This window comes from Canis lupus, chromosome 27 (assembly GCF_048164855.1).
Source record: "Canis lupus baileyi chromosome 27, mCanLup2.hap1, whole genome shotgun sequence".
Classification (NCBI taxonomy): Eukaryota; Metazoa; Chordata; class Mammalia; order Carnivora; family Canidae; genus Canis; species Canis lupus.
The window spans coordinates 45,647,722-45,670,665 of NC_132864.1; the positions used below are offsets into that span (position 1 = coordinate 45,647,722).

Sequence of the window (22,944 nt, forward strand, 5' to 3'; positions counted from 1 at the left end):
CACCAGATAATGGTGGCTTAAACAGGATGGACGTTCTCTTTCTCTGTCTCCTTTGCCCACACGGGCTTCTGCCCACCCTCTGGCTGGCTGGGTCTCTCTCTCTCTCTCTCTCTCTCTCTCTCTCTCACATAGACATTGATGGAGCTTTTGTTATGGGGAACCCAGGAATAGAGGGCCTACCATCTTGTCATCCTGCAATCTTCAAGGGATGTTTTCCTGCTCTACTTGTTCTGAGCTGGCTCCCTGCATTCACACTCACACTCAGGCCCTAATAAGGAAGAAACAGAAAGTGAAAGGTACGCTGTTTCTCTTTTTTTTAAGGACATCAGTCTAAATTTATACAGACTGTTTTCGTTTACGTGCCCCTGGACCAAATTCAGCCACGTGGAAGCATGTCTCACCAAGGATGTCCAGAAAAGCTAGAGACTATATGAGGAGCTATTCCTCTATTAATTCTTCTTAAGGAAGAATGAATGCTGGGGCATAACTAACCAGCGGTGTCTGCTGCACTTAGGACAGTGTTGAGATAATGTTTGTTTCGAAACCCATGTCCATCTGCCATGTCCATTATTAAAAATCCCTGGCTGAGGGGTTCAGTAAGCTCCCTGTCGTTGACGAATACTCCATCATGAGTCAGATCCACTTAATGACCCATGATCACCCAGACGCCCCTGTAGTGTCATGGGGAACTCTAAAGACACTTCCCCTGTGCCCTTGTCTGCTGGGCTTCTGGGGATAGTGGCTGCTGTCCTTTGCCCACAGCCATGAGCCTGATCAACATGGCCCATCTTGCATGGATCCAGTCCTCCCTGAAGCCTCCCTGCCCCTGACTGTTCAGGCCTCGAAGCTGCCATAGGCAGCCTCCCCAACTGGGCACAGCTGCCCAAGGCCCCCGGTCTCTTGCTGATTCACTTAATCCTGCTCACGTGAAATCATGAGTTTCTGGCTGGGATCCCAACTGACTGAAACCAAGAAACAAAACAAAAATCATTAGAATCCATATCCTTTGGTGCACTGCCCAAAATGCTTGTGATCCCAGCAGAGAGTGTCATCAGTATCAGCCATGGCCAAGGTGCCACTCTACGTCCCTGGTGGATAATGTGAATCAACACAGTACTTCCTTGTCCTCCCAGCACACCTGTTGTCCTTGGCAAAGCTGATTTTTGTTCTTGAGATCCACTCCTACTTTATTGTGTGGCAGCAGTGGACTGCTCTGGGCTGGGGGGACACCCTGGAGCAGAAGTCAGAGAGTCTCCCGCCTTTGCTCCTCTGCACACTCTCTTACCAGCTGTGTGCCACCGTGACTCACTTGTGACTGCAGATTATGTCACATCACATCTGCAGTATAACCACAATTATAAGACATTTTCCTGAAACAAGGATAGAGAAAGGGTTACAAATTTCGAATCAAAAGAGGAAATAACTTTAATTGTAAAGGACCGTGCCTTGAATCAGCTCCAAAGACACTTCTTTTCCTGAGGATGAAGTTACCTGCGGAGGATCCATTTATTTTAATTACAGTGGCCATCACTTTAAAATATCATATGTGTCTGTGTATCTGAAACAATCAGGTATGTAGGAGGTAGGATTAAGATTTTAATTTTAACACTTCACTTTAGGTAAGAAAGAAAAAGAGAGAAGTAGGATATAAAAGTAACAATAACAAAGATTTGAAGAATTTGTTCCATAAAATATAATACTGGGGCACCTGGAGGGCTCAGCGGTTGAGCATCTGCCTTTGGCTCAGGGCGTGAGCCTGGAGTTCCGAGATCGAGTCCCACATCAGGCTTCCTGCTGGGAGCCTGCTTCTCCCTCTGCCTGTGTCTCTGCCTCTCTTTCTCTATGTCTTTCATGAATAAGTACATAAAATATTAAAAACAAATATATATATATATATATATATATATATATATATATATATATATATAATACTGAAGAATTTCCTTCAAAGGAAAAATCAGTTTGGGGATATGCTGTCCTAACTCTACTGAAGGAAAAGAGAAAATATTAGTACATTTTTTTCTAAATAAAACATTAGAAAACAAAGGGATGGGAATTAACAATATCTTAAAATAATCATAAAAAAAATAATCATAGACTTTAGTTTCATTGTATTTTTGTTGAACAGGAGAAAACAAAATCTAATTTTATCAAGGTTTTATGTGAATATTAAAACTTATTTCGACATCACTATGCCTTTAATGTGGAATTTTAATTCCATTACCATCTTTTAGAATTGTATTTGTTAAAAGTACTTTTTTAAAAAAAAATGGAATCTCTTATTTGTTTTTCATACTATCAAGAATACCTAAGATAATCAATAGAGAAAAGCTGAAAATAATGACAGTTAATTTTTATTATGCATTTATTATGAATCAAGCACTGGGCTAGAAGCTTCATATTGATTAGCTGTTTCATCTCAGGTTACAACAGGTTACATTTATTCACATTTAATACAGAATTTGGAATGCTTGATGCACCCTAATTTACTTAATCATCACGTCAACTCTACAAGGTAAGGACTTGTACTATCTTCCCTTGCGGAATCTGGAGCACAAGGCAGCTAAGCAACTTGCTTATAGATGCAGGAACTGGTTGATGCCATAGTGGTATAGGAATCCCAAACCTGCTCTCACAGACAAGCCACTTCATCATCTACATTTAACAAAGGAAGAAATTGAGTCCTAACAGTTCAGTAATTTTTCAGAAATTGAGTCCTAACAGTTCAGTAATTTTTCTAAAGTTATACACAAGAAATTAATGGAGATAGGTTATAAATAAAGGTTAATTTTAATGTTCTAATAGTTAAATTAGAAATGAAAGCCACTAGATCACTGGGTCTGAAAACCCCAGAAGCACAGATGTCCTGTGACCAGGCAGCCAATGGCACAGAGAGGCTGGGATAAATGACCCACAGACCCCATGAGCTGGAGACCCCAAGTTTTTTCTGACGCACTGAGCCATATCCATTTGGATCTAACATACCTGAACTGGAGATAAAGAGACCAGAGAGTTGTTTTCTTCTATTACTTCACAGACCGCTTTTCTGGTGATAAATTCTGGACCGTTTGGAAAGTTACTAAACTCTATGCCTTGACCCTTAAAAGACTATTTCCAGTCACAGTGCTGGAATTAATATGCAAATGAACAGAAGTCAGGGCACTTTCTCACAGAGCAGCTGCCTCATGTATAGACAAAGCTGAGCTTATAGTATAGGCAATGCTTCATATAGAGTCGCCGTAAGTCAAAATCATTTTCAGGTTTTTCTTGGTGTGAACAAAGTTAATGTTCATTCTAATAACCTCATACACTTAAAATCTTAATTTTTCATTTTAAAATTAAGTGTGTGCGTATATTTAGAGATTGGAAGCTAACATTCTAGGATTATAAAAATCAAATGCTTTTTTCATGAGAGAAGAAAGACCTCAAGGCTGTAATACCCCCTTTAATATCATTTTTCAGTTCTGCACTATATAACTATCCTTTGGAAAAAAAAAAAAGCACTTATGATGCTGAGCCAGTATTTTGAACTCTGTATTAGTGAGCTCGCTCCATAAGATTAATCTGTGGATTTGGTAAAACATAAAGCAATTATTTAAATCAGAACCTCTATCTGGAAATGTACTTTGCAAATACATGTTCAATAGTGCAAAACTTATATATGTGTTCATTAACAGAGGTGAAGATTAGACCCTGGGTATTTATTAATAACTTAATAATAATAAATTACAATCTCTGAAATCCAAAGTTAACTTTTTCAAATTATTGCTTGAAAAAAAATATATTTGTCCTACAGGAACTATGAATATGGAAGTATATCCCCAAGCTGAACTCCTCATCAGATGCACCCCTTCATGCCTGAAGAGCAGGGCAGAGGGTGGTGGCCACTGGCCTGGCCTCTGTATTTACTGTATGTGGTAATTGTTCAACGGTGAACTGTCACTTTTTTTTAAAAGAGGCAAAGGACATATGCCCCAAAGGGGCTTTTAACAATTTTAGATTAAATTTTCTCCAAGGAAAACATAATTCTTTATGTCATAAAACTGTAACCTTCAGTTTGGGCAGTAAACATGCTGAATTCTGGGCTCAGTTTCATTACTACTAACCTGCAGCCCTGTGGCATCCACTTTCCCGATTCACTTCTGCAGAAACGAAAATACGAAGTGGTGGTGGGAAGCAATATAACCCTTCAGTTTTTAAATAATGCTGAATAATACTGAAAGTGAATTGAAGTAAATTTGCCAAAATATTCAGAATAAGAGAGTAGCTCAATTCCATTAGTTTCTTAATGATAGCAGAATAAACTGACATAGTAATAAATCTTTATTTATTACTCTGTCAAACTATCCCACTTTGATATAGTCAACTCAAAAACAGTTTATTGAATAACTGCTATGTATACCAGGCGTTATGTTAGGATCATGGGCAAATAACATGGGTAGGTTCCAATTACTTCTCTTGAGGTCCCAGCACACATGGAGAAAAACAAGCCAAGCCAACAGAAGAACTGTCAACTAAAGTAAAACATGATTAATGAATATCAAATGCATTTTTTGTTCAGAAGTAGATAAGCTGGTCTTAACATTCATAGTGAGAGACAAGGGACCTAGAGTAGTCTCAACAATCTTGAAAAGAAGAACAATGTTAAAGGACTTATAATACCCAATTTAATAACCTGCTGCAGTAATCAGGACTGTGTGGTACCGATTAATGGAAGACATGTTCATCAACAGAACGGAGAATCCAGAAATAAGCCTATATATTATTTCTTTTTTTTCAAGTTTGAGTAGAACACTCAAGGATAAAAATAAATGTTTTTTCAACAAATAGTAACTAGGAAACTGAAAATCCACATGCAAAATAATGAGTTTGGATGCCAACCTCATACTGAATGCAAAAATCACAACCAGTGGACCTAACACCTAAATGTAAAAGCTAAAACTACAACTCTTGGAGGGAATGCATGTGGATAAATCTTCCTAATTTTGGATTAGGAAACAATTTCTTAGATACGATAGTGAAAGTGCAAGAAATGAAAGAAAACTTAGAAAAATTAGACTTCATCAATACCTAAAACACTTGTGCTTCAAAGGAGTCGTTTGATAGTGTGAAATGACAATCCACAGCATGGGAGGAGATGCTTGTAAATAATATCCTGAGAAGGAACTCGAGTTTGGAATATGTGTAAAGACCTCTTACAGCTCAACAATTAAAAAGACAAGTAACTCAACTGAAAAATAAGCAAAGGACCAGAGCGGACATTTATCCAAAGAAGATATGCTAACAGTCAGTAAGCACATGAGAAGATGCTCAGCCTTAGTCATTAAAGAAATGCAAATCACACTACACTGAGATACCCCTTCACAATCACTTGGATGGCTATGGTCATAAATCACAGGGACAGTGGAGCACCCGGGTGACTCAGTGGTTGGGCATCTGTCATTGGGGCAAGTCATGATCCTGAAGTCCTGGGATCGAGTCCCAGGACTCGATCAAGCTTCCTGCAGGGAGCCTTCTTCTCCTTCTGCCTATGTCTCTGCCTTTCTTTCTGTGTCTCTCATGAATAAATAACTAAAATCTTAAAAAAGAAAAAAAAAGACAATGACTAGTTTGGTGAGGACGTGGAGAAATCAGAACCCTCATATCTTTGTTGGTGGGAATGCAGAATGTTGCAGCCTTTTTGGAAAACAGTTGTGTTGTTCCTCAGAAAGTGAAGCATTCACCCTATGACAGCCATTCTACTCCTATGTGCTTACTCAAGAGAACTGGAAACAGGTGTACACAAAAATTTGCACACTAATAATCATGGGAGCATTCTCCTAACAGCTGAAAGGTAGAATCGACCCTATGCGTGCTACATGCTACAGATACATACACAGTACATGGTACATGCTGTAATGCACATGGCAACAACCCAAGTGAAAGAAATCAGGGCATTTCATATAAATATAATCATATAGTAGGTGGTCCTCTGTGTCCCACCGTCCTCCTCAGCAGGCCCTGGGTCTGACTCAGCGGGGGTTGAGTAAATGCTTGCTGAGCTGTTCAGCAGAAGAGTGGGGCAGGCATAGAGGCTGCAGCATGTTTTTCATCCAGTCAGTAATAAATTAAGGATTTTCCCACTTAGCTCTCTTAAGTATGTTCTTAAGTAAATAAGGGGCAAACCTCTCACGTTTTGCTTTACTTCAGGATATATATTTTCCTTTCAACAAGTCCACGAGAATGCCATAGGTACTGATGGTCTTTCTAACCCCATGACTCCATGAAGATGTTCTTGCTTGCTAGTGTCTGGGCCTTTGCTTGAGGTATTCCCTCTCCATGGCTCTGCCTTTCCTTGCTGATGCTAACTCAACCTCAGAGGAGCCTTCCCTGATTCTCACATAAAGCTGTCTACACCCACCATCCAGGAACATAAGCCATTTATCTTCCTCTATGAGATCAAACCTTGCTCAGAGCACATGTCCATTTGCTTTCCATCGTTGAATGGCAAGTTCACGGGGCACATGTTGGTCTCCGCACTCATATCTTCACAGCCTCAGACAGGGATTTTCACAGACTCAGTGCTCTTGAATAATAAACCATCCTATTTATGGTTTATCGAGGGATGAATACAATTTTTTGGAACTTGGAGACTGGAAAAAAACAAAAAACCTCTTCATCCTGTATTTAAACATGAAAGTCATCTTACTTGTACCTGACTTTGTATGATTAAACATATGTATGTTTTGGTTTATTTGTGGAAAAATGCATTCCAAATTATATTCTACAGTTTGATGTTCTACAGTATTTTATATCATTTCATTCCCCACATGGGCCATCTGCCAAGGGAAGGACACATACTCTCTTCCTGAAATCATGGGGCTAATAATATTGTTTTTTTAATTTTTCAGTAGGCATTTATTTTTCATTATGCAGGCATGTATAGAATTATTACCAAATATTATCATTTAACTTTCATGTTATTAAATTTATGACTGTATGTACCTGATACCATAAATAGATTAAAATTTCCTTGAGGGCAGAGTTTGCATGTTGGTAATCTTTATACACTACAAAAAAGTACTCAGCATGGACTCCATAAATACTTCAATATCTAATCATCTAATTACACTTTTAAAAATATATGAAATCGTATATCCACTTTAAATGCTTTTCCCCAAAATAAACAAAATAAAATTACCAAATTCACTGAAGTTACTGACTTCCTGCTTTTTTAAATCCACATAATATATTATATTGTTATATTTAAAAACAGGAGTATTGTTACTCTTAATATATTGTTTCCTGTCACTTTACTTCAAGATGACCAGTTATTAGTAATATTTTATACTATCACCAGGATGAATATGGATAGCCTAAAATAAATTAGTGTTTGGTCACAGTTGTATATCTAGGACGAGTCAGTTATGTTTATTATTGGTTCCATTTTCTATTTATCATCATTTATAGGGTAATTTAAGATCATTACTAGTCTAAAAATTAACTAAGTGAGATACCCTTCTGCTAAGCATTTAAAAGCTGTGTTGGAAACACAGTTGGATGGCATGCTACACATAATATGCATCGATACATGAACTCAGACTCCTCATGTGATGCTTTATGTAGTTCTGAAAGCTTGGAAAAGTGACTCAGTCATAAGCTTGACATCAAGACTACAACACCATAGGTTTTTGTGAGTTGAAAATTATTAGACCAGCAAAGAGCATTTTGTATTAATCAATTGTCTGCCTTCGGGAAAAATCTGCTTGCCTCTGTGCCATGCACTGTCTACTTTGAGAGCGTCAATAGACTTTAGTGTTGAGGTAGAAATGACATTTTTGCTTCCACTTCACCAATGGCCAGTTCAAGGTCTTATCTACAGGTGGAAGTCACACACAAGGGTTTACACCAGAGTTGTGCCACCACTAACTGCTTTAGGAAGGAGACGTTCTCCCAACATGTCTGGAAATGAGGGCAGTTATCTGTGAAAAGAGCCATGAGGGAGTGTCAGCTGGTATACTCCTGGAAATTTTATCAGATCAGAAAATAAATCCAAGATAGAACACATCCTACCTTATATCCACAGAAGTCTGACAGGAAAATCCTATTTTTCTAACCCGGGTGAGGGTGGGAATTAAATTAAAGACTAACTATGTAAACATTTCATATGATTTACATAAGCAATCATCTAAACAATCAACAATAAAGTAGGTATAGTAGTAATCATAATAGCTACCATTTGTGGAAAGCCTATTATGCACCAAACCCTTTATTATTTTGTTTAATATGCACAACATCTATGTGAGGTAAGAATCACTAGAATTTCCAATTTCCAGATGAGAAAGTAAGAGTAAGAAAGATTAATAACTTTCTCCCATAGCACATGTTTAAGAGTGTTGGGGATGGAGCCAGGATTTCAAACCATGAGTACTTGATCTTAAACTCCTGGTTTCCCTTCTCACAAGGTGTGAGGATGGTCGCTGCGTCCTTCTTTCTCCCTACAGGCAGCTCTCACCTGTTGAGGTGGTGTCAGTCCATGCTGGTACCTGAGGGAGGGCTGAGGGTCCGTGCACTGTCCCCCATTTCTGTGTCACCTGCCTGGCAGGGATCCTTTGCATGCTGTTGGTCAGGCTGGGGAAATGGAGAGATACGGGAAGTAGTACAAGGGAAGAGTCAATAGATTGATCAAATGATTAGATTGAAAAATTGGATGCATTGGGATAATGGTGGTTTTGTAGAAGTAAACGGTAGCTTTCAGGGGGTGTATTTTAGTAAAATGGGGTGTGTTTAGTGTGGAGAGCTTACCAGATGTGCAGAAGGAATATTCCTGCATGGATTTAGAAATGTGTGTAGTCCTTACAACAGGGATCAAGGCCAGATGTGTGAATAATGTATCTGGAAATATCAAAGCCCAGGAAATAGGTGGTATTTTTGAGATTTGAAGTTTGAAGAATTGCAGGAAATGATTACATAAGAGATGAAGGATGGGAGATGAGTCAGAAAAGAAGGAAATGGAAAGTGGGAGTTGAAACCAATCCTCAGTGACTTTCAAAAGGGAAGTCACTGATGTTGATTAAAAATGAGCCACTTGCTTTGCTTACTGGGGGGTCCTGTACAGGAAAACCTTTCTGCGAGATGGTGCCAGGGTCGGGATGACAGCACCTGGCATTTGATGCTGATCGTGCACTCTGCTCATGCTGGGCACACAACTTCCCAGTTAATCCTTACAGTGACTTTATAGAAAGTTGGTTCACACTCGATGAATTGGTCTGAGAGACAAGTGTCATGACCCTAGTATCTGTAGGGTTCGCCTGGTGACAACCCAATCTCTACAACTGATTGTGAATTACACATGGGCACAGGACTCATGATCTGACTTATCTACACACTTTTGACTTGCCTCAAAAAGAGATGGGGGATGGCTAAAACCTACTGACAACTTCCATTTTTGAGTAATTACTTTGTCCATTAATCTGCTAAGCTCTTTAAAAAGGTTAATTAATTTAATCCTATGGTGACCGAATGACACAAGCGTATTTATTCCCCTATTATTACAGGAATCGGATCTGAAGGTGAATGACTAGGTGTGTCGTGCATCTGACATACCTCATAAGTATTAGAAGTGGGATTCGACTGCAGGAGGGCCGGTTTCTTAAGAAAGACACGTGACCATCTGGAGAGGTTTCCATGAAGGCAGAAGGAGAAGAGAATTGATGGCAATACTGTAACTAATACTGATGATAACAATCAGAAGATAAGAAAAGAGGAATAAATCTTGGTGGTGAAGAAATAGAAGCACAGATAAATTTCATAGCTCCGCCCCCATCCTAAATTCCAGCTGCAAGTCCAGTGATGGACCAAAAATTTGGTATAAGGAAGTTCTTGTGGCATAAAAAATAGAGGGAAACTGAAGATCTGGTCAACATGCCTGTAGGTGGAACCAGCATCTGTGCACAGGAAAGCCTGGACACGGAGGAAAGGGGTGATGCTACCAAGAAGGGCAGGGAAGCTAGGGGGAAAGCTCATGGGGCTTTGGACGAGGCCCAGGAGGGGAGCCCTTTGCCTCCAGGATGGGAGGAAAACAAGCAAATGGGAAAACATGAAGGGATGTTTAAAGATAGCTGAGATCATAACAATGTGCTCAGTGGAATAGGACATCATATTCTGGGCCAGCTTATGATTTAATGCAACGAAGAGTGAACATAAAACAAATAGAAGGGTTCCCACACAGCAGAGAGAGCAGAAACCTTGGGACCAGAGATCACCACAGTGGTCCTGGACAACAGGCAAGCAAGCCAAGAACTCCACAGTGCAGACAGATGGAAGACTCAGAATGGCGGCCACAGCACTGGGGCAGGGCCAGGGGCACAGGTGGGCACACGAGTATGTTCCCAAAGCATCCTGTTCTCCTCTCATGACCTCGCCACACTTCCTGGGGTTACTTATTGGAGATCTTTTACCAGTTGCTGTAGTCTCTGTGGGGCAGGAACTGGGACTCTCCCACTAACTGCTGTATTCCCAGCACACAGCACACCTGGGCTAGGACACACGCTTTGGATATGGGATTTTCTCCCCATTTCCCATCAGCCCCGAAGCAGACTTTTCATGTTCTCATGGAGAAAGATTGCCGAAGTCCTTCATAATCAGGTAACGTCTTTACAATGAGATGCTCCCACTAGAAATTTTCACTTGTTGGCATTTGCCTGTCAGAAATCTCTTAGCCCAGCAGTTCTTATGCAAATCATCCAGGGACCTTGTTAGAATGTCAGTTGTGATTTATTTCCAGGGTGAGATCCAAGTGTCTGCATCGTGTAGAAGCTACCGAGGAACGCTACTTGTCTATATTTAATGCATGGAGTACCAGGGACTTACTCCATAGATCCCAGGTAAACCAAGTCCTCGCTGGTTCTGACCCAACCATCTCTAAGCCTTCTGGCATTTATGCAAGTCCGGTTCTTGGGCCTCCTCCCTTGCTGGCTTTTGACCTGTGTGTGGATCTCACTCTAATATTTCTTATATATTTTGAGTCTGGCCTGCCCACCCAAAATCAATGGCACCTTTGTTCTAATCTTTCAGACCAATCATGTGTTTCCTGAACCATAATTCTGCCTTGAGTACCTATTTCTGGTCCACCAATATCAAGAAGGCACTAGTGAAGATGAAGAAACCTGATCTTCCAAGTCAAAGCAGGTAAAGCCCTTTGTCACGTGGTCCAAATAACTTGGATTTGTCACTTTTGACCTTAAGACCTAAGTCAGAAGTGAGCCTTATCCTTGTCCTCAGTTCTACTCACTCCTCTAATCTTGGTAAGTGAAAACCATTACCGGGAACTTCAGCTGCAATTCTGTTCTATTGATCAGTGAAAGGAGACCATACCACTTATTGAACAATAATTTGTTGAACCTTAAGAGGCTTTTCCACCCTAAAGGGTCAGAGAAGCCCCCCCTGGGGCCTGTCACTTTTGTGAATCTTGAAAGGAGAATCTTTCAACAGAAAAGATTCAAGCCTAGGAAGAAGGATGACCCCAAAAATATTGGTTTGAGGGAGTGTGATACAATCAGCAGAGTAGGTTAATTCAGCAAATGGTTGGCAGGAAGTGTTGGGAAATGAAGTTACGAAGGTAAAGGGGAAGAGATACCTGGAGTCTTCCCCGTGGTGAGAAATCGGGATTTTTGTTCTGGACAAAGGGCTTTCTTGTTCTAAGGAAGCAGTAACTAAGGGTCTCCCTTCCCACCTGTTTCTCACTGATTTCTTCCTATCATACAACTCAGGTCTTGGGATTGTGGTCTGACTGATGGGAGCACAGGTGGGAAGGGCCAAGTGCACACCCCGAAGCCCTCTTCCTGCCACCACAGCTCTCAGAGTCCACTTGGATGGGGCACTGCTAGCTAGCAGGAGAAGTGACAGGAGCCAGAAGTTTGTCCTCAAGGGAAGAGACAAGTCAATGCAAACCTAACTTTTCTTTGGATACTCCATGGAGCAAATCCAGAACCTAGCAGGTTTCTGGAGAATTCCATAAGACAAAATAGGATTAAATTCTGGAAAGTGTAAGAAGGAAATGTGGGTTTATAGGAAGATTTTTAGTACTAATGAGAGCTCACTACAAGAAAATAGGTAGTGAAATAGTGAGTTTCCCACTGGGATACTGTTTCCAATATCAGAGTGACTGTGCGATGTGGTTTCTAGGCTCCTCCTGGCACATGGGATAGCCCTAAAAGTACTGAGCTATTGATTGATTGCTAATTGCTGAAGACAGCGTTAACTCGGACCTGATCCTTTTGAGCCATGCAGGATTGAGTCACTCTGTGGAATACATTTATACACCAAAGCACACTGCTCAAAACCCATTGAGACACCAGTAGTTGAGGTCACAGAGTGAAAAGTACAGAAGGGAGTGTTCCCTCCATTCAAGTCAGAGCGCCCCTAAAGACCTGTGTCTTCCTATCAAGAACACGTTGACCTTTATTCTGTAGAGTCAACTCTATTCAAGGAGTTTTATTTGTGCTCTATTTCAGCTGTAACAAGTCACTACAAATGACCTAAAATAACACAAATACATTATTTTGTGGGTCTGGAATCTGAGGTCAGAGATCAGCTTCACTAGGCCAAGGGCAGGGGTCAGCGGGCTTGGCTTCCTTCAGAGGCTCCTGGGGGCCACTGCGTCCTTGCCTGTCCCATTCTCAGAGCTCTATTTCTGCACTCAGCACCACTCCTCCATCCTCGAAGGCAGCAGAGTCGCATCTCCAAGTCTCCCTCATCCTTGCACTGTCTTCTGCCCTTTAGAGTGGACTCCCCCATGGCCTCCCTCCTACCAGGACCTTTGCGATAACAGGTCGTCAAAATCAAGGGAGGAGCTATTAATATGCTATTACCTAATAATATTGAAAAGCTCATCCTTTGCAGCAAAAGACTATTTGAAAAAAAAATGGTGTTTGTCTTTTAATGACATCCAGCCTGAGACCCAGGTCTCTCACACCTGCATGAGAAGATGATACGGAACCACTCAGTTCTGGCCATTTCAGCTGCAATGAGAATCACCACTGCACCATCTATTTGCCAGTCCTGTCTGGAGAAGGTCGCTTGGCATCACTGCAGTGACCTAATTACGCCAGGCATGAGGGACGTGCAGCCAAGAATTTTTTTTTAGCCTATGCTGCATTTTTAAAGTGTCCATAATCAGCAATTGATGATTAATGGATGTAAATCACTCCGCCAAGATCATTTCAGTTCATGTGGCCACCACTCCCTTCTCTCTCCACCTGCACTTTACCATCTAGAATTATTAAACACAGATCTGTCTGTACAGATGAGTTCTACAGAAAGTGGTCCTCCAGCCTGGCTAAGCATCAGAGTTACCTGAGAAGTGTTTTTACAGACAGATTTCCAGGTGTCACCTCAGACCTGGCGTTGTTAGGAGTAGGCTGTCAGGTCTTTAGTTTTTAAATGGCTCTCCTGTGACTCCTGTGATTTAGCAGACCCGTGGACTGGCATTTGGCCTCAGTCTGCTCCAAAAAACAGCCCTTTCCTGGACTTCCAATCATCCTATAAACATTCTCAACATTATTCTGGAGGTTGCAGGGTTTTTTAGAAGCAACTTATACAGTCTCTAGCTCATTTTGAGACATTTAGACTTTTCCAGTTTTAGTTTTGTCAACCATTCCGCATGCTCAGATTTTGAAAGTCTAGTCCATTGTTGTGCTCTGAGTCCTGAGAATTCCTCCAGGTGCTGTTCACCCCATAACAACCCACAGAACTTTCCATTATATCCAAGCTGTAAATGACTGAACCTACCTCTCTTGACCTTGTGTAAGGATTTCCTTAGCTCTCTTGTCCCACATTTAGAGTTTGCATTTCAACTCTAGCTCTCAATTATCCTTGAATTGTATGTAGTGTGTTTTTATTAGATTTCCCTTGACCTTTCATAGGAGAGAAATAATGGATGTGGAAGGACAGAGGCAGAGTTAAGAAGTCCCATCTTCTGATCTTGAGGACTTACATTCATTCCCGAACTTGGCCAAGCCCTAGAGAAGCTAAGTTGTGTGTAGTATGGGTGCCATGAACTGTGTCTTTTCTCTACGTGTGGAACTACTGTCAAGTATCCCTTTGGCTTCCATTTATCTAAACTGAATTTCTGTATTTTCTACAGGTTTAAACATTTGAGTTCCTTTAATCCCAGCCAACCTGCTCTCAATGCAACATTTCCTAACACCAATGACAGTATCTGGTCAGGCCTTGTCTAGGTATAGATGCAAGATCATCCCCCCCTTCCATGGCTGGTACAAATGCCACTGCTCATCTTGACAGCTGTCTCCGAGGGTGGAGTCCTCTGATTTCTGTGCTGCCCCAATCTGAAGATCCTTCTGTCTGATTCATACCATGTATTTCTAGAAGGCAGGATGCAGTGCTTATTCAGAAACCACTCTGACATGTGTCCATTATTCAGAATTTTCCTAAACTAAATGCTTGAAGGTTTTACACCTGTCCCAGTTTTTAAAAATAAAATTTTGTTTTGTTTGCAAAAAACAAACAAACAAACAAACAACAACAAAAAACAAAACATGCTCTACTTGGTATGCTGTGTTTCAGAAGTATATGCTTAAATCCAAGGGATGATGGAGATGGAAAGTTATGAGTTATTAGCACAGCCAGGGGTGAGGATTGCTGTTCAGACACACACAGAATGGGGTGGGGCTGGAGGAGGAGAGCGTTCAGCAGAGGTCCTGCATGTTCTGATTTTGTCCACATCCGAAACACCACTCTTGAGTTCCAGTGCTTACCACTCTTCTGTCCTTGGCAGTAAACACACAAAGGTGTCCCTCCACCCTAGTGTAGCCACACAAATCACCACCGTCATGTCATTCCACAACACTGCCAGGATTCATCCTCATTTCCACGTCCCTGAAAATGTCGAGAAAAGTGGAAAATATCATTTTTCTTCCTAATAGCTATTTCAACCTCTTAATGCCAGGGGAAATATACAACGTCATGCCACAAAAGTTACCAAGGCCCCTGACACCCTGAGTGTGTGGTGGTTAAGCCACAGCAGCCACTGAGGCATGACCTGTGCAGGACTACTATGACATCAGAGCTATGGAGCCAGCCCTCTGGGAACTGACAGCCTGGATGGAGGCTGAGTTCATTCCCATCTAGTGAATCCATGAGTTTTAGAAGCATCCTTGCTAAAACAACCTTATATAGTTGCTTGGCCAGATCTAGAATCTTAGAACCCAAATGGACGTCTAAGATTATTTTTTGAGAGCCAGGGTGAGGTACTTCCCCCAAAGTCACAAATCCAGCTCACAGAAGGAACAGGTCTTAGATGCTGACCTGTCCTGTGGGTTTGAGGTGAGTGGGAAGGGCAGCAGAGCATGGTGTAAGGGGGCAGACCTGCAGATTGGACAGACATGGGTCCTAATTCTGGTTCTGCTGCTGGAGCTGTGGTCTTTGTTAATTTACTGAATTCTGTAACACTTAGTTTTGCCACTTATAAAACAAGTTAATAATATAGCACCTTATTTAAAAATATAATTTAAGTGAGGCAATACATTCAGAGTAGAACCCTTAGCTAGGGGCTTGGCACCTCAGTGCATTAAACAGACATTCACCACCATGATGGCCAAGCAGTAACTTCTGACTTCCAAGTCAAAGTCTTTTCACTTAACCACAAATACCTTCTGTGGGTCTGAGTCTTTCCAGGCAACATGGTTGTTGGTCTCGAGAAGGGACTACAATCCGTCACTGGCCTCCACCACACTTTGTGCACAAAATTGACTTTATGATGCTCTTTGCTTCAAACATTGTATCTCAGGGTCTACCCCAAATATAGCCAATTTTCCCCAATGATTCTGCTTCTCAAGTGTTAAACAGGAAAAACTTCAGTTAAACATAAATTTAAGAGTGATACGGATTCAGACAACGATTTTCCTTCACTCAATATTTCATGATTTGATTATGTTTAGATACTTTCATTCATGGACATCAGTACCCATCAATTACATATCTGACCAAGATTATTGAACTTCTTATGTGAAATTGAACACCAATGATGGAAAAGGGAATTCCGGCAAATGAGCTATGTTTGAATTTCCTAATGGTTAATTCCGGACTGTGGGGAATCTGAGCTTGTTCCTCTCCACGGAAATGGGTTTGTGTAAAAGCCAAAAGTAAGAGTGGTTTTAATCTAAAGGGGGGAGGCAGCAAAAAGATACATTTTTTATGAAATAATATTAATTCTATGAAGCTGGCATGGTCCACAAGTCTTCAAGAGAAACTACTCCTCCCGCAACTCTTTTTTTTTAGGGAAATTGCCATGAGCTTGGGGAAAAATTTCTCACAGATCAAAGATGAATGTTACTTTTCATTCATTATCATTTGGCTGAACTCTGAGAGAACTATTGCAGCACATTTCTTTAATGAAAGAAGAGGCAATAAATTAATGATTTTGAGAATTGCATGTAAATAACCAAGGCTAACTGTAAGTTAGAAAGATGACTTTTCCAAAACTAGAGTGAAGAATTGCAATAATCTGCAACTAATACGCACATACATACACAAATAAATTAATACTTCCCAATTGGGTATTTATGGATGAAATTATTTTTGTTTACTGAAGTTCTCAAATAATTACTTATTTTTTTCATTCCATCCACAATAATCTTACTTGAAAAATATGCATCTTTGTTGAAAAAGATTATGAGTCAAATATATTGATGATGATGAAAGAATGGCTCAAGAATGGTGTTTTTGTTCTAGACATCAGTAACAAATAATAAAATGCATGGGACTTTCCATCATCTATCAGGAGATTCTTCAAAAAAATCACCATATTATTGCTAATAATAAACTTGAATTTATCCATGTATTTTTTTTGTTGTTTACTCTCAGTAAAAGAAAAAAAAATAACTACTTCCATCTCTTCCTCTGCCAAGCTTTCCCAGTTGAAATGGGGAAAAAATTTGTCTTTTAACCTTCAAAATAAATAGTCCTCCATATTAAATAATGTAACCTAGAATCCAAAGTAGGAAGTATTATGAATGTGTCAAGGTCTTGCGAGCAAAGATATTGTGGCACAACACAGTCCCAATCATAATAGCACATAAACTTGATGTATAAACACTATCATATTTTAAGGGAGAAACATACCAAGACATTTGTATATTACCTATTCCATTCCTAAAAATGAAAGCTGTGTGATTGTTTTCATTAACCTTTCATTCTTATAGAAGGGCAAAATCGATAATAAATTTATTCAGCCAGCTGAAAGGCAATTTCGAGCAATTTCAGCTGGGATTTCATCTCCATGGCATTTTTTCTTTTCTTTTCTTTTCTTCTTCTTCTACTTCTTTTTTTTTTCTTTTTCTTTTCTACCTCCCACAAATCCTAATAAAATATGGTTTGCCCAAATATAAAACTGCAGATTGCAGTAACTTTTCAAAGACATTGAATGAATTCCTCTTTACAGCTTGATAATTACCTGTCTAAGAATACTGATTCCTTCAAATTATAAGGTTGTGTTTCGGGCAGAAGGTTACTGAAATGTCCTAGAGCTAGAAATGTGTGGGCTTCTGTTTTTAAACGCTCTACAGTGTTGACCGTGGTGCTATAACATTTTCAGTCCGATTTTATGCCTATTAGAAGCCGCTGACATAGAAGCAATTTTCGTCCTCTTGGTTTACTGGCTTTATTACTGGCCTCATCCAAAGGGCTGGAGTGAGATCATTCTGTCAATTATCAGCCTGTCAGTAATAGTACAGGTGAAATTTTTATGAACATGTCAGAGTTCTTATAAAGAACAGCATATTTCCTGCTGGCATTTCTGCACTTAAACACAACTTTGTCATGCCCTTTGTCTGTTTTCCAAGTAGGAAATCCAAAGTCAATGTGCTCAAACCTATTCCATACCAAAAGGTATAAAAATATTTTTTTAAACAAACAATGAATTTCAAGAAGGTCCAAACGTCAAGCAATTTTGGAAAGACTTTTTTTAAAATATTTGATTTATTTATTCATGAGAGATACACAGAGAGAGAGTCAGAGATACAGGCAGAGGGAGAAGCAGGCTCCCTGCGGGGAGCCTGATGCAGGACTCGATCCCAGGATCCCAGGATCATGACCTGAGCCAAAGGCAGACACTCAACCACTGAGCCACTCAGGTGCTCCTGGAAAGATTTTCAAGTGAGAGATACCATTTCCAGCCCATCCTCCTGCCCCTAAAGCTCCATCTCAGAGGCCAGGGCTGGCACCTGTTCATATTTTCATTCCCCTCATTACATTTCATGCACTTAAATAATATACTTATTCTTTTCTTTCTTTCAACAATTTCAGATACTCCTATTATGGAATATGAGAATCCCACCCATTATATATGCACTTTATCTCCTTCCTTTTAACCTCAATTTCTGGGAGATATTGATATTTTTAGTTCTCCTATTGGTAACATCGGTAAACTGGAATAATAAACCTAAAATTTGATTTATTTTGCTAAATACTGTCAACACTATGTGTCAGGTGTTTTACAGTGAGGTGACAGGGTCTCTGCTATTTCCTCATTGCTGCTTCGCACTCTGACCTCCTTGCTTGTCAACTGTACCTTCTCGTGATACTGTCAGAAATGATACACATACTTTTTTTTCATAAACTTGATGACGTGTACTCTCTGTTGGTTGATTGATTCCAAAAGTTGAACACCAACAAACAGGAAGTATGCCAATGTGGCTGTGTAAATATTGATCATTGTGGAAGTGAATGGCACTGGGGCTGGGCTTCCTTTTCTCAGAGGCTAATGCCATGAACTCAAGGACAATGGAAAGAAAAGTTTCCTTGACTTCAAAGCAAACAGATTCCACCAGTTGATCCAATTCATACCATATTTATTTTCGTTTCCATTTGCATCGTTACTTCCTACATATTTTTTAATGACTGTCTAGGGGCTTTTCTTTTTCTTGACAAAAACCAACGCTTGGGATCCCTGGGTGGCGCAGCGGTTTGGCGCCTGCCTTTGGCCCAGGGCGTGATCCTGGAGACCCGGGATCGAATCCCACATCGGGCTCCCGGTGCATGGAGCCTGCTTCTCCCTCTGCCTGTGTCTCTGCCTCTCTCTCTCTCTCTCTCTCTCTCTCTCTCTCTCTCTGTGACTATCATAAGTAAATAAAAAAAATTAAAAAAAAAAAAACCAACGCTTGGCTCTCATATCCTCAAAGTTATCCTGCTCATAATTGTTCATTTGCCACAAAGCCCCCTTTTTTGTCTCTCCCCTGCTAATTCACCAGAGACTGTCTGTGGTCCTGGCATCTGCACAGCTGTCCTCTGAGTTCCTTCTGCTTTGCTCCTGGGTTAGGACAACCAGTTCCTAAAAATCTAGCTTCTTTCTCTTCTTTCTCGGTGAGTGTTCCTGGAGCTTGTTCTCCAGTTACCCCCTAAGAAAGTGTGTGTGGAGGGTCAAGTTTAGGATTCCTTGTACAACCTTATTTTGATCTCTACATTTGATTGGTAATTTGTCTATAATATAAATTTGGGTTTAAGACTAAGTGTCCTTCAATTAAATTGTGAAGACACTCCTCTTATGGCATTCTAAATATCCTTTGTGGGGATCCCTGGGTGGTGCAGTGGTTTGGCGCCTGCCTTTGGCCCAGGGCGCGATCCTGGAGACCCGGGATCAAATCCCACGTCGGGCTCCGGGTGCATGGAACCTGCTTCTCCCTCTGCCTGTGTCTCTGCCTCTCTCTCTCTCTGTGTGACTATCATAAAATAAAAATAAAAAAGGGAAAAAATAAATATCTTTTGTGGGGAATAGGATAATTAAACTCCTTTTGAGTAAAATTTTCTTTCTGGATTTTGAGTTTGGTTTTGCTTTTTTTTTTTTTAATAAATCTTTGGCATTTGAACATTTCAACATAGTGGGTACATATGTGATTTTTACATTGGCTAGATCTAAAACTGTATGACTTCCTTATGTGTTTTGTAAACATCCTTGGTTATTTTTCTGGCTTTTCCTCTCTTTTTTTTCCTCTTTTCATTCTGAAAATGTTATTAGAATAATTTTAAGTTACTGAAGATTGTTCATGTTTTCAAGTACTTGTTATTTTGATCTGTGTTCAGGGAAATTCATCAGTCTCTAGCTTTTAACCTATCTCTTCATTTTAAAAAATTGAAATTATATATTTTATTTTTCATAACTCTTCTGTGTTATATTTTTTCATGGCTTATAATACTTTATTATATATACAATACCTTCTCAAATTCCTCTAAGGCTAAGAATTAGGTTTTCGTTTTGTTTTGTTTAATTTCCCATGTGCCTTAAATTATGCTTTTCCAGAGCAGTTTGTTTATTTAACTTTCCTTTTTATGTGATTGAGTTTCTTTTTACCTGGGTGTATTAAATTGTTTTCATGTTCAAAAAGGTAGGTTTATGCAGGGAGCTTGAGGATGATTTCTTCATGGTGGTGCATGCACCTTCTTCCCTCAGAGGTCTTTCCCCTGAATAGAAAATGGAAGTGGCTCCTCTGTTCAGGTCTGATGGGCTTGTCACAAAGGATGCAAACTTACTGATGGGGCAGGAAGCCAGCTGGGAGAACAGGACTCCCCATCCTGCTGATACCACATGGAGAGTACTTAGCAATGGTAACACCCACTGTTCTGTAGGTCTCCCAAGGCAGTTGCCTTCACTTTCTTATAGTATGCTTAATTCTGAGATAAATTCTAATATGAATGCAGACAGCAAGCAGGGAGAAATGGTTGAGCAGCACAGCTGTCCCAGAGGCAGACATCCAACCACCCTGCTTGTCTACTTCTGCCCTTGAAAACGGTGGACCCCAAGCTTGGATTGATTACTCAGGGCATTCCCTGGGAGGATGGCCTCCCATGAGACTTTCCACTTAGACCTTGATTGCATATGCATATTTCCCAATGTAAGCTCAAAACACAAAAGAGTCTTGAGAACTACAATGGACCCATTTTTTTGGGGGGGTAAATGAAATATACTGACCCGACTACACTAATGGTTAGGTTACTCTTCACACACACAGATAGCCCACAAATCCCATGGTTGAGCACTTGTAAACTGAATTGATCATCATAGTTGATGTATTTGCCCATTCACTCAATAAATATTAATGCCAGACACTACTGTATGTCAGGCCCTATTCAAAGTACTGAAAGTAGAGCAGGGAATAAAACAGACAGTAATTAAAATGTGCTATAATATTTTTATTCAGTCGACTTGGGGTTAATATATTTTAAATATCAGAATATTTTGAAATGGAGCATAAAAATTGGAAGGGGATTGTTTGACTTTGCTTCATCAATACATGTACTTGGCAGAGAGAAGTGGATGATTAGGGCAGGTTTTATCTGTACTCCTAAATCCATGGATCTCTACCTGTAGCTAAAGTGATATTACAATAGACATAAATTATGTAAGACTGCTCAGAAATACTGCAGGTAATGATGGGCTTCCTCATTGCCACACCAAATGGAGTCACTGTATTTTAACACGTAGCAGAACAGGACTTTCTAAAAAAAATTGCAAGGCTTAAATTAAGCGTAATAAGCTCTTATCCTTAAGGCACACTGGGATAAAGTAATCCAGGCTCTCTGATACTTCCTAAGAAATGTGTTGACTCTCAGGCTAACTTACTGTTCTGTGTTAGAGAGACAGTCAATAAAACATGTAAATAAAGGAGGCCTTGACTTTCAAGTCAGCTAGCATTGGGCACATATCCTCCATCTTCTGCTAGCCAGTTATGTAAATTCAGACAACTTCCATAATTTTCCGAAGCCTCATTCACAGCATTAAATTAAAAAAAAATAAATAAACCACTTAATTCCAATACTTGCAGAGAGAAGTGCATAGGATGAGAGGCGAACTTGGCATACTCTAAATGCTCAGTCAACACCACCAGTATTTTTCTTCTGTATTTAACATACCTTCCACGTAATCTTCTCATAGCATATGCTGGTTTTAACATACTCAGCATTACATCTGTAAGTTGCAAATACTCTTTGTACCTGAACAATTGTATTTTAGTTTCCAATATTATTTAATTTATTATAGGGAAAGCATTTAATCCCAACTTCTCCTTGTATCGCACTTGGCCCCACGTTGAGATATCCTCCCATGCTAGTCTGAACATTGACAAACTGAATTTACTCAGCTTGTCTCTGCTTCTCCTAGAGGGAGATACCCACAGTTCCGAATTTGCAAATGATTAAGTTGATTCTACCAGGGAATATTTCATGGAAATGATGTTCAGGGGTCAACATTTTCAAGATCAGTCATACTCTCACATTGTAACTGAAACTCTTAGAGGCCAGTTCAGATAAGGGCCCTTTACTGCCTTCCTTTGTGGCAGGTGTAGAATAACAAACCCCACATATGGGTGGCTCGGTCAATTAATCATCTGCCTATAGCTCAGGTCATGATCTCAGGGTCCTGGGATCAAGTCCCACATGAGCTACTTAGTGAGGAGCCTGCTTCTCTCTCTCCTCTTTGCTTGTGTGCTCTCTCTCTCTTTCTCTCAAATAAATAAAATCTTAAAAAAATAAAAAGTGTCAGTCATCACACAATGGTAAGTGGATGCCAATGGGAGAAGAGGGTATATCAGTGAGAAAAGACTTGTTTATATGGTGATATTATATGAGCCCCCATATCTTTTTAGTTTACAATAACAATGGTTTGCATCTCACACATGTTACAAGTCAATGGTAGGTTGGCAGTAACCTTACCTCATGTAATATTTACTGTGAGACCCAGGCATTTAGCACAGCTTCTAAATATTAAGGATCATGATGATGGAAAGAAATGAGAAATAGGACCACATGCTGCCTCTTAAATCTTCTGTACAGAATTGACATATGCCAGTTCCATTCATATTTTATTGTCCAAAGCAAGGCATATACTCAAGCCTAATATGGATAGGAAGTGAACATGTGTGAATAATACTACTACTATTCACCATACTGGATATA

At 40.0% G+C, this 22,944-nt stretch overlaps 1 long non-coding RNA gene across 1 annotated transcript; it reads right to left on the reverse strand.

Annotated features, from left to right (window-relative positions):
- Nucleotides 1-2,424: 2,424 nt before the first annotated feature.
- LOC140619088 (uncharacterized) lies at nt 2,425-8,614 on the reverse strand. The gene is made up of 3 exons (XR_012019006.1): nt 8,495-8,614; nt 6,445-6,632; nt 2,425-2,655 (listed from the first exon to the last, which is right to left on the reverse strand). It is a non-coding gene; the product is annotated as an uncharacterized lncRNA (long non-coding RNA).
- Nucleotides 8,615-22,944: the final 14,330 nt, after the last annotated feature.